We start from the raw sequence: 11,926 nt of genomic DNA on the forward strand, positions 1-11,926 counted from the left end.
AGTGTAGCGTTCGCAAATCGTCGCGTGAACGGTTGCTACGCAAGCGTGCACCCACAGTTCACCCTGTGATCGGCCGCCGCTGTGAAAGTCGTCAGCCTTTATTATGAATGAATTCCTGTAGTGTGACAAATAGAAATTTAGCCTAATGCCCCATAAAGTTGGGCCGAAGTCACGCTGGGAATACGCGATAATTATAATCACTTGTCGCCCACCTTGAACATGTTGGTACTCAGATTTTCTAACGATTGCTTTCAACCTTGTCACGATGGCTGCACTTTGTGCCCTGCTGCTTTTTATGCGATGGCACAACAACCGGGTTCCTTGTTTTGTTTTTTTTTCTTTATCGTATCTAGCGCTCCGCCCAGACGAAACGGCAGTTGGCACTAAAGTTTTGCCCAGGCAGAATTAAAACTGTCAAATACTCCTGCTCTGATCTTCGCCTCTTAGATTTAGACACGCAGGACTACCTTTGCACCGGCTCCTCTTCGTGATCGTGTGTTCACGGGTCTTTTTCTTTTTTGCTTGCAAGCCCCAATGGTGCTAGCAACGACATTTATTTGCGAGTTGGACTATGAAGCCTCCACTGATGCCTTACGTTTGTCCACACATACTGACCAAAACAAGCTACAAGGGATTTGGTATCCAGTATTCTTACGCTGGAGCATGCTTCAAGGCATGTGATCACAAAAGAACTTAAGTTTACAGCAAATACAGGTTCTCAAATTGACTGAAAAACTGAAACATAACATTAAGCCTTATAAATCCTTACCTAGTATGTGTGCTAGTTCTGCATCAATTGCTAAAAAAAAAAGAACCCACAACACATGCTAATGAACTGATCATGAAAAAGTGACGTACTGATTAGTAAATCTGTCTACTGAAAACAATTTTTTAATAAAACTACAGATTTGAATATAGATTACATGCTGCAATGTATGGGCATATGAAACAGCAGAAACAAAGTCCCAAAGCTCGAAAATTCTTTATTAAATGCTTTATAACCTCAAGTATACATACAACATTTTACGTGCCCATCACGGTTTAGGCCAGGAACATCTTGGCTCAAAACTTTCCACAATTTCTCAGTCAGCACCTGCAACACCAAAAGAAACACATTATTATGTACACAAAAGTTAGTTTAGCCTGCTTTTGAGCTATTCTAATTGCTTATTCTGAAATTTTTTTCTACGTGACACCAGAGATCCTTTGCTGATAGAGTCTTGTGTCTAAAACCTGCTTTAGTCCCTTCACACCAAACGGTATTTTTGACTTTTTTGAGAATTTGTACAAGGCCAAATAATGGCTTGGATTAAAGTTCTGAGCTAGACTGCTTTGATCTCTGATCTCGTTAACAAACTGCACTGCCTTTCCCAATAGCTAAGCAGGTGCTTACAGTGTATCTGACAGAACAGCTGTCACGCAATGGCCATACAGGACAACTGGGTCGGTTTATCAGTCAGGAATTATGTGAGGGGGCACTAGGCTGAGCCCAGCTCATCGCACCACTCCTGCAAAAACAAAGTGGAAAAAGATTCTGTTTCGGGGGTTGTAGTTGCCGAGGCCACTGTTGGGCTATGAAGCGTGACACAGTGCTAGGTTCGATCCACGTTAATCCTGACATTTGGGTATCTTAACTCGCAGTGAAATCTCCACACACGCGCGTTTTCGATTTTTTTTGCCTTCACTAAAAAAGAAAAAAAAAGGAAAAGAAAAAAGTCCTTGTGATCAGCTGCACAATGCTTTAGGAACTGCGGCTGCTGCTCAGGCACAAGTTGGAGCCATTACTTGACTAGGCACAAATCCTCAAGAGTTGAAAACTGATTTCAGCGCAAAGCGGCAAAACAGCACTTTATTAAAAACAAGAGAAGTGGGAAAGACCTTATAACAACACGCGCTAAAGAACGACCTCTTTGAATAAACACAGTGTCACTTTGTAAATCGTCAATGCCCGGATAGCATATCCTTCATGCACAAGTATACTTAGTTGCTCCTTTAGATCGACAACGATGGCCAGAAGATGTCAGGCTGCTGCCTTGCACGCCTTGTACTTGCTGCTTCGCCTTAATATTACCATAAGTTAGGAGCCAAGCATTTGTTTGATGCTTTGAACGTGCCGTGTAGGTGTTGTCGTGCAGTAATCCTCATTGGAAGACGAGAACTAATGCAAATTAAATGACTCGCGAGCGAAAAATGACGTTACCAAAGTTGATCAGTTCGCGTCTCTGGCATCGCTTTACCATTGAGCCAATGCTGTGGACTTGTTTGTAAACAACCTGTAATTTCTCCGCGCCACGTAACATCATTCATAGTGGTTGCGGACTGAAGTAGCGTAGAAAACCGGGCTAGTTGGTGCAGATTCATCTTCGCAGCGCACAAATAACGGGACAAAAAGGAGGATAACACTGGACAAACACTGAACCAAAACTGAATTTTTATTGAAGAGACAAAGATAAAGCCATCGAAGGTATAAAACAAATATAAAAACATGACACATAAACCCACTATATGCAACTGTACAGACGAACGCTCTCAAGTACTGCTCTCTTCAAGATACGCCAATTCTGCATCTAAAAGTGCTAAATACGAGCGCTAACACACGAGTCAAACATTTTTCGAATTTTATGTGCTTCCACTATACTTCCCTCACCTTTTCTTCATCGTGCGAGAACAGTACCGTTGTATCATGAAGGAAAAGCGTACAACCACAATCTTTGCAATGGGTGGGAAGAGGGCCAGAAGGCACTCAGTGAACTGGCCAACATCAAAGCGACCACAATTGAAAGGAATGTAATAAAGCACATTTAATCTATAAGGAACAACCTGTTTCTCATGTTTCACACCACAGCTGTTTGCTCGGCCCTTATTACTAATATTCTTTTCGATGGCGGGACAGCTGCAGTTTAACTTAATTTTGGCTGAAAACACCACATTGATGTTATATCTGCTCCCCACTTCTTTCAAGCGGTGAGATACATCGTGCAGGTACGAGATTACAACTACCTTTTCCTTCAGAACATCACAAGCAGGAGACAAGTTTTCTTCACCAAATCCAACAACTGAAGACAGGCCGACCCAATGACTCCGTCACCGTAGCCAGCATTTTTGGGTCCAACTAACTGTTCACCAAAGCCAGACTCAATTAGGTAAAAAAAGACTGAAAACAAAACAAGATGGCTGACCTGAGGCAGTTGACAACAATCCCATATTTTGCAATCCTAGAACGTGCTGATGAAGAGTTCAGTAAAGGCTTCTTCGATCGCGGGCTATAGAGCCAACATACATGATTCTGCTCGAATTTTAACAACAGGTCCAAAAACTGGATTGTTCTTTCGTTTAGCGCCTTGGACATAAAGGTCAGCCTTAATGCGTGACGTTTGAATGCTTTTAAAATGTCTACCATTTTTCTTGTAGGGTCATAGTTTCCACAAAGTACTAGGTAATCGTCAACATACATGAAAATTTTATTAATTGCCAAACCCTCCAAGTCACGTTCCAATACACGGTCAACATGAGCCAAGAAAATGTCACTAACAAGGTGAGGAACTTTAGAACGTCTACAGATTCCAGATCTCTGCACAAAGACACTGTCACACCCTCCTACAATAGTTGAGGCTAAGTACAAACGCAGAAGCTCCAAAAAGGATTCCACGGAAATCCCGCAACTTTGCATAAACTTAATATCGCCGTTGTAGACGGTGATACACTCTTTCAAAGAGACCAAAACTTGTTCATGCGGAAGGGAGTAGAAAAGGTTTCCAGCGTCAATGCTGAAAGCAGAGCACCAGCCTGGATTACTGCGCGCACAGTAACCTCATTTGTGTGCTGTGAAGATGAGGCTTGCGCAGCGTGCCCTATCCTGGTCCTCTTGCATTGCAACATCTGCTACCTCAAACACGGAGCTGCGCAGTGGACACCAGGTCGGCACAGAAATTTTGGCACTCGATGGAGCCCTCTGGCCGACTATGCCACTTATGGTCGCCTCCCATCCCTGCGACCGCAGCACCTTCTGCGGCACTGACGTTGATGACTGGATAAGCACCTACGAGAGTGCGAGCGCTCATAACAGATTGGACGCAACCTTGGGGCTGGCCAACGTAATATTTTACCTCAAGGGCCCAGCCAGACTATTGTTGGTTTGAGACACACGAAGCAGACCTGACAAGCTGGGAAACCTGCAAATTGACATTACGTGAGCTGTTCGGAAAGCTTGTTGGCCACCAACTAGCCGCGAAGGAACTTTCATCCCATGCCAAAACCTCGATGGAGTCATCCGTCGCCTATATTCAGGATGGTGTTGCTCTGTGTCACAAGATAGATGCCGACACGTCAGAAACTGGCAAAGTAGGCCATGTGCCGAAAGCAATTGCTGATGGCGCTTTCAACCTGCTTGTTTATAAGGACTGCACCAGCACAAACGGCATCAATACAGAGTGCAGACCGTTTAAACATCTTGAAAAGGGCCTCGCAGCCTCTGGAAAATATTTCTTTGGTTATCAACGTAACTAGTTGATGCATTTCTTTTTGTTATTCCCCCCACTGTAATGGCAACAGGCGCTGTGGGTACCAAATAAAGAAAGAAAGAAACAAGCGAAAGCTCACTGTATTGCCCCACAGTTCACTCGACTGCCTAACACGGCTCCCACATCCTATTACGAGTATACCACTCCACTGGAATGTGCCCTTCTTTGTTCAACGACTTAACGAAAATAGTACGACGTGAGCTGGAGGCCACGGCTACGGCTGCCCTACTAGCCCCGACCCGTGAATGAACGTCACGTTCCATCTCCCTAATCCATGCGATATACAGCAAGAGCTCGCAAGCCACACCATTCCACGCATTTGCTCTGTAGCTCACCCGAAAAACGCTTTCACTGTTCGTCGTGTCTTAACTGGTCCCCACCAATATGCCCCACGCCATTTTCAGACACAAAATTCCGAAGAGTGGAGTACTCCTGAAAACAAGCGAATGTGCTTCCACTGCTGTCACGGTGGGCATGTGGCCCGCTACAGCTTCCGACATTGCCACGCTAAGCCTTCGCCTCACCATAAGACTAATCAATGCAGCTCAAGGAGGTAATACTGCATCTGTGACCTGGACGACAGATCCTCTATTAACCAAGGAGTCTAAGACCAATTTACTAGACGTTACTGTTGATGGTGTTGCAGCCCAGGCTCTCACTGACACAAATGCTCACATCTCTGTAATGAGCTTAACCCTCCGCTGGCATCTCCGCAAAGTTCTGACGCCACCCATGCAAACATTCGTTCGAGTTGCCAATGAGAGCACACCTTCAATTGCCGGAATGCGTACCGCCTGAATATAGATTGCCGACCACGATAGTGTCGTTCTCTTCACCGTCCTTGAAAAATGACCCCATGACATTATCCTCGGCGTCGATTTTTTCTCGAACCGCTCTCATTGACTGTTTTGCGGTACTTCTCTCTTTTGAATTTCCTTCTGCCAAAAATGCTCAAAAGCACCGTTCTCTTTCCACAGATTATGTCCATTTGCTGTCAAATGCTGTAACATACATGCCCCTGTGATCAAGCCCACCCGTTTCTCACAGTTATTTCTCACCAGATTGTTCGACAAGCCGAGCGGAAGCTACTACAAGCACGTATCCTTGTGTGCCGCCAGAAGCTACGAGCTTTGGAGAAGCAAACCTTCTTTGCACGCCGGCAACTTGAGTATCTTATTCCTGAGGAATTCCCAGATGTGCAGCTGCACGCAAACTTCACCGCTAGCATGGGAGAAGGCCGTCATAGAACGTCGCAAGAGAGGAAACTGCAAGCCCTCCGGCCGGACGTGCCACAATGCACCCAAGAGGTCATCAACCTATCTCCGTACACACCGAACGAAGAGGAGGCTAAGGTTTTGTCCCGTGGTTTGAATTTTAACACGGAAGCACCCCCGGAGCCAGGAAAGGTGATTTGTGCCATTTGTGCCATCGAACGCGCGGTCGGCCAGCTTCCCTCTGAAGTGCGGCAAGAAGCGCGCACCCGTGCTATGGGTGTGCTCTCTGGTTTGCGAAGACATTGTGCAAGACTGCATTTATCGGTAGCGGAGAGGCAAGCCATCAGGAGCCTGCGGAATAACAGCAGTATCGCAATCCTTCCTGCTGACAAAGGCAATGCCACGGTCTTGCTAGATAGCAGTGACTACCACACGAAGATGTTGGCCCTTCTCGAAGACCAGCAGACATACGCTCCTCTAGCCCGTGACCCAACTAGCAGGTTACAGTCCAAGCTTCAAGGACTGCTAACCAGGCTTTTCAAGCTATTCCCTCCGCACCACAAGGACCTCTACTACAGGTTACTGTGCACGAACGGTTCAGCCCCGGCAATCTACGGTCTGCCTAAAATCCACAAGCCTGGCGTTCCTCTTCGGCCTATCGTCGACTTCTCGAGGTCACCGCTCTACCGACTACCAGGCTACCTTCACCAAGTGTTGAGCCCTCTAGCCGGTAAGACGCCCACGCACGTCGGAAACTCGTCCTCTTTTGTTTCGAAGCTGCAGGACGTAACTCTAACTGAAGACGACGTCATGGCTTCGTTCGACGTCAAGTCTCTTTTCACTAGTGTCCCAGTGGATCTGACAGTAGCCATGTGCGAAGAAGCACTAAAAGCGGGCATTAGTCTTCCCGATCGCACTCCCTTTGACGTCCCCGAGCTCTGTGAGTTGCTATGTTTTGTCTGAGGAACACCTATTTTTCTTACGGGGGAAGCCCCTATCAGCAGACCCATGGCACGGCGATGGGTGCGTCAATATGAGTTACTACGGCCAATCTAGTTATGGAGGCTTTAGAGGGGAAGGTATTGGCAACCTTCACACCGGCACCGAGGTTTTTCTGCCGCTATGTCGACGACTGTTTTTGTATTTTAAAAAAGCAAGATGTCCCATGTCTTCTGGACAGCCTCAACGCCCAGAATGTGCATATACAGTTCACCGTGGAGTTCGAGCAAGACAACATGCTTCCCTTTTTTGGATGTTCTTGTTCGCCGCGATGCGGGCGCTCTCTCCTTCTCAGTGTACAGGAAGCCCACACACACAGGTCGTTACCCCAGTTTTGAATCTTGTCACCCTCTCGGCCACAAGACATCCGTTGTGTCGTCCTTGATAAAGCGCGCCGTACGCATCTGCTCAGATGACAGTGCACTGAAACGTGAATTAGGAACGATTCGCCGCGAACTAATCGCCAATGGCTATCCTAAGCGACTTATTTGTCAAACCAAGAATAAGATACTACAGCCAAGAATGGCCAACAACAGGACATTACGAGCACGCGCAGCCATCTCCTACGTCCCAGGAATAAGCGAAGCATTGTCGCGCGTCTTTTCACAATACGACATGCCCATTGCCCATGTACCGACCAGCAAGCTCCGCGACGACTGAAAGAGCACCAACGTGATGTAAGAAATCATAATCACATGACGAATGCCATTGCGGAGCACGCGCACAAACATTCCCACAAGATTGACTGGGAGAACACCGCAATTTTAGCTAAGGAAAAGAACACATCATCTCGGCGTCTGCTAGAGTCACTTTTTATCCAATCAACGCCAGCCACAATGAACCGGACGGATGGGACTTTGCCTCCCGTCTACGCATGCTATCTACGTCATGTGCTGCCTATATGATTGACGACGACGGCTTGTCTTACGTAGTGAACAAGGGACCCGTATGTGGTTCCGAAACGTCAATATATTTTTATTCTTGGTCAGTGTTCGCTTTTCTTTTGCAAGTTATTATATGGTCTTCCCTATTACAGACGCGCTGCTTCTGTGAAACGTCACTCTGCCACACATCATCATTACTGTGGTAGAGAACCAAACCTGCCTTCCCTTTCAGTTTTTCAAATTCGGTTTCACACCTCAAGTCCTTCCCAAGGGGATTTCGCTTGCAATACTGTGCCTTTTCTGGCATGAATGCTAGCACCCCTGCAGATTTACCTCCTGCAGTGCAGGCGTCCCATCAAGCACCATCAATCAAGGCAGTGGCTGCTTCAGACCTCCCACCGGATCATACCGCCGATCTCCCTCGTCTTCTGGATTCCTGCAAGGACATCTTCGACTTAGACAACCATCCACCAACCCAAACTTCTGCAGTCACCCATCATATCAACACCAACGATGCTTCACTAGTGTACAGGTGGCCCTATTGCGTATCACTTGCTGAACGACTCGTCATCCAAAAGGTAAAAAAAAATGCTCAGTAAGGATACAGTCGAACCATCTTCCAGTCTGTGGGTGTCTCCAGTCGTGTTGGTCAGAGAAAAAGATGGGACGTAGTGCTTCTAGATGGACTATGCAAACTTAACTATTATAAAGGAAGGCCTTATACAGTGGGATCTCATTGATACAATTCTGCATAATACGTTTTTCTTTTCATTCCAACCCAAAATCCCTTAGAAATAATGCATTTTCGTGCATTTGATACGATCACATTTTTGCTAAAAATTGGATAGCACGACCACGAAAGGGAACCTTGACCATTTTTAGAAACCTTACATTTATTCTTCGGTATACTGGCTCAAACCCCATGTCAACAACCCATGACCTGCATGGCAGCGTCGGTGCTGCGACAAGAACACTGCTGCCGGGCGTTGAAGCTCTGTTCAATGAGAATGATATGTGAGGCGAGGCACTGTGCCATCTAGTGAAACATATCATAATCACAGAGTTTCTCAGTTTGATCATAATCGAGGAAGAAGGTTCCAATGCTCTTGGCAGGCGGCGACGTCCCTCCCCAACTTCTCGCCATGCTCTGTGCTTCCCGCTCCGTTCTTTGTTCTTTTCCTGCGCTGTTCCTGTGTTCGGTGGTGTTGCTTATGAGGCTATTTTTGTTCTTGTTCTATTTGACTAGTCTTGTTCTACTCAGGCTGCCTTGTTGCTGTGCGGGGTGTGCTGCCAGGCTTGTGGCAATGTCGAGGAAGCGGAAGGCACTCAGTATAAAAAGAAAAAGTGGAAATTGTACAGAAATTGGAAGAAAACCCGAAGAGGAAATGCATCGATTTGGCACACAAGCTCGGTTTGCCAGTGTCAACGCTCAACACTATTGCCGGTCAGCAAGAGGAACTTCAAAAGAATCTGAAAGTTTCCGGCCCTGATGCGAAACAAGCACAAGGTGCGAAGCATGACTAAATGAAACATATCCTGCTGACACCGTTGGAGGAAGTTAGAGCGGCAGGATGAACGCCGATAGGTCAGTACTACGCGAAAAAGTTGACAGCACTGCGCTCTCCTTGAGCATTGAGGACTCCAAAGCGTCTGGTGGCTGGCTTCACCAATTCAAGGCACAACGTGAAGTGTCATACAGAACAGCGTCCGCCCAAGTGAAAAATACCAGCAGCTTTTTTTTTTTATTTTTACATTTCCGGAGAATTTTCTCCCCGACTTCGAAAAGAAAGTGCAGCACAAATTTACCAGCTACTCCACTGTTGCTCAATAAAATTGAGTTGCTGACGGAGAATGCAGATTTTTCTCCTTTTCTTTTAACAAACTCTTTGGATAATACGATTTTCACATAATAGTTTTTATTTCCCGGTTCCCCTGAAAAACGTATCAACGAGATTTCACTGTACATGATACATAGACAAGATGTGGCTGGCAACTTGAGAAGGGAGGTAACTTCGTGCAACCAAAGCCTGATTAGTCATGCTAATTCCTCCTATATTTCAATATGGTCTAACACCAGCTACCCCACTTCGGCAGAGCCAGTGGGGAACATTTCAACACTACTGTCACTGTGTACTGCAGAACGAACATCCATCCCGCATTTAAAAACCTTGCATACGAAGCTGCATCGCGCAAAGTTGTTCTATGGCCACTGAATGTCCTCGCTGAATGTCAAGGAAGCGTCCTCACAGCCGCGCTTTGGCGTCGTCTATCAGCGGATTCGTATGTACACAAGCGTTTACAGCAAGAACGGTAAATATATTACTACGCCCTTCAAGCACATGTCGGCAAAATGCGATTAGTACAGTACTTCGCCGCGTTCGCAGGATTGAGCCGCACAGTAGAGAACACAGTCGTAGCATACTAGCAGGAATGAACGCATCGTACGGCTTCTTCCACGTTTCGTCACCCCGTGACTACAGTTTACCTCAACACCAACTTATAACGCACGCCCTTAAAGAGCTCACACTCTAAAAAGCGCTACAACCTTTCTGGTAACCTTGAGTGAAAGTAAAAGCGTAGCCACCGCGCACATCACGTCGTAGCTAGCGCCGACTTCAAAGCGAACGCGGTCATCGACGCGGCTACGTGAACGTACCGCTGACAGCCTCAAGGAAAGTGTATTTGGGGCTCTTGAACAACGTATTTAAATTTAGCCCATGTTTGCGAATAACAAATGATTCCTTGAGTGCTTTAGTTACATTGCCATTCAGAATGTGCTTAGCCAGTTATGTCCACCACACGGAGAGCGCACGGCATTTGCAGTACACGGACAGGTATATAATTACCCGTCCCTCTTGACACCAGCCCTTAAAAAATATCTTACCTTTCGTTTATGACGCAAAAAGATGCCGAGGAGAAAGCAGCAGGTTTCGTTATCTACAAGAAATCGATGCTGGCTTGCGCTTTGAAACTCGTACACAACAGGCAAGTGGCTTCGGCTTGACGTGGCTTGACCAGTGTTGCTTTTGCCTTGCGCAAAATTAAATCAACTAAAATCATCTGTTACACGACTTTTATACTCTGTTACCTCCGCAAATAACAGATCACGAGCGGCTATATTTAGCCGGTCGTGTGACAGAGTTTTTTAGTTTAACTTTTTTTTTAGTTTTTTAGTGTTGCTTTTGCCTTGTGCCATAGAGTTAAACTAAATTTAGGCTAAATTTCTGTTTGGGCTATTTGGCTTAAAAGAGTTAGGCTAAATTTCTATTTGTCACACTCCAGGAATTCATTCATAACAAAGGTTGACGACTTTCACAGCGGCGGCCGATCACAGGGTGAACTGATGCACGCTTGCGTAGCAACCCTTCACGCGACGATTTGCGAACGCTACACTTCGATTGCATTGCAAAACAGCACGGATGACAAAGTATTTAGGTAATATTACCTTGAACACTGTTGTAGAGTAAAACTTAATCAAACGACCCTGTTGAAGCACTTCGAAATGCACAGCGGCGGGCATCACAAGGGGACGCGAAATCCAACACAGGCACAGTTGAAGCGCTTTTAACTTCGTTAAAATATCCAGATCTAGGAGTGTGGTTGAATCACAGCGCAGCCGTTCCAGAAGGCGAAATCCAACGCGCAATTGAAACACTTGCCGGTTCGCGCAAGTGCGTGAAAAGGGCACACGCTTCGGTATTCACTGCCGGCCGGCCGCCGGGCCAAGAGCGGGGGGTGTGCACACCGGCAGAACAGCGCCGCAACCCTTCGCCTTTCCCTCTCGCACTCCTCCTTTTCTCCCTTTCGTGGGTGATGCATCGCCGAAACCCGAATACGCCTCCCGGCCATACCCAGCACGGGCGCCCGCCGTGACGTCACGGCCGCCGCGTGACGTACCCCGGGAGAGGCCCGCTCGCAATTTTTGGGTCGAAATGTTCACGGCTGCACGAGCGAGTTCGCAGAACGCGCGCAGACTGACCACTCACGCTCTAGCGAGTTCTCGTTGGCGTGCTGATGCCATAAGCACCGACTGCTTCCGGGCAGTGGCACAGGCCAGAATCAGCAGACCCTTGGCCTGGTGCGAACTCGCTTTTTACGATACAGGCATGGGCGAGGCAAGCTCCAAAGATGGGGGAAAGACGCATGGCATTTGAGCGTTTGCGGTGACCTGGAGGGCGTTCGATCCACTGCGTAGGCCTCTGCGCGCTAGTGATTGCTACGATTCCAAGCAGTCCTGGTAGGCTTATACACACAAAACACAAGTTAGCCTGAATGGGAGTTTTTTGACTGGAATACTTCTTTTAGGGTC

The 11,926-nt window shown here is 46.9% G+C and overlaps 1 long non-coding RNA gene across 1 annotated transcript; it reads right to left on the reverse strand.

The window, feature by feature from the left end:
* Positions 1 to 966: 966 nt before the first annotated feature.
* On the reverse strand, positions 967 to 10,634 carry LOC144173750 (uncharacterized). The gene is made up of 3 exons (XR_013323383.1): positions 10,502 to 10,634; positions 7,951 to 8,053; positions 967 to 1,093 (listed from the first exon to the last, which is right to left on the reverse strand). It is a non-coding gene; the product is annotated as an uncharacterized LOC144173750 (long non-coding RNA).
* Between the last annotated feature and the right edge of the window lie 1,292 nt (positions 10,635 to 11,926).

The sequence above is a fragment of the Haemaphysalis longicornis genome, unplaced genomic scaffold, assembly GCF_048455015.1.
Source record: "Haemaphysalis longicornis isolate Haplotype H1 unplaced genomic scaffold, Haemaphysalis longicornis Haplotype H1 scaffold_3, whole genome shotgun sequence".
In the NCBI taxonomy this organism is placed as follows: Eukaryota; Metazoa; Arthropoda; class Arachnida; order Ixodida; family Ixodidae; genus Haemaphysalis; species Haemaphysalis longicornis.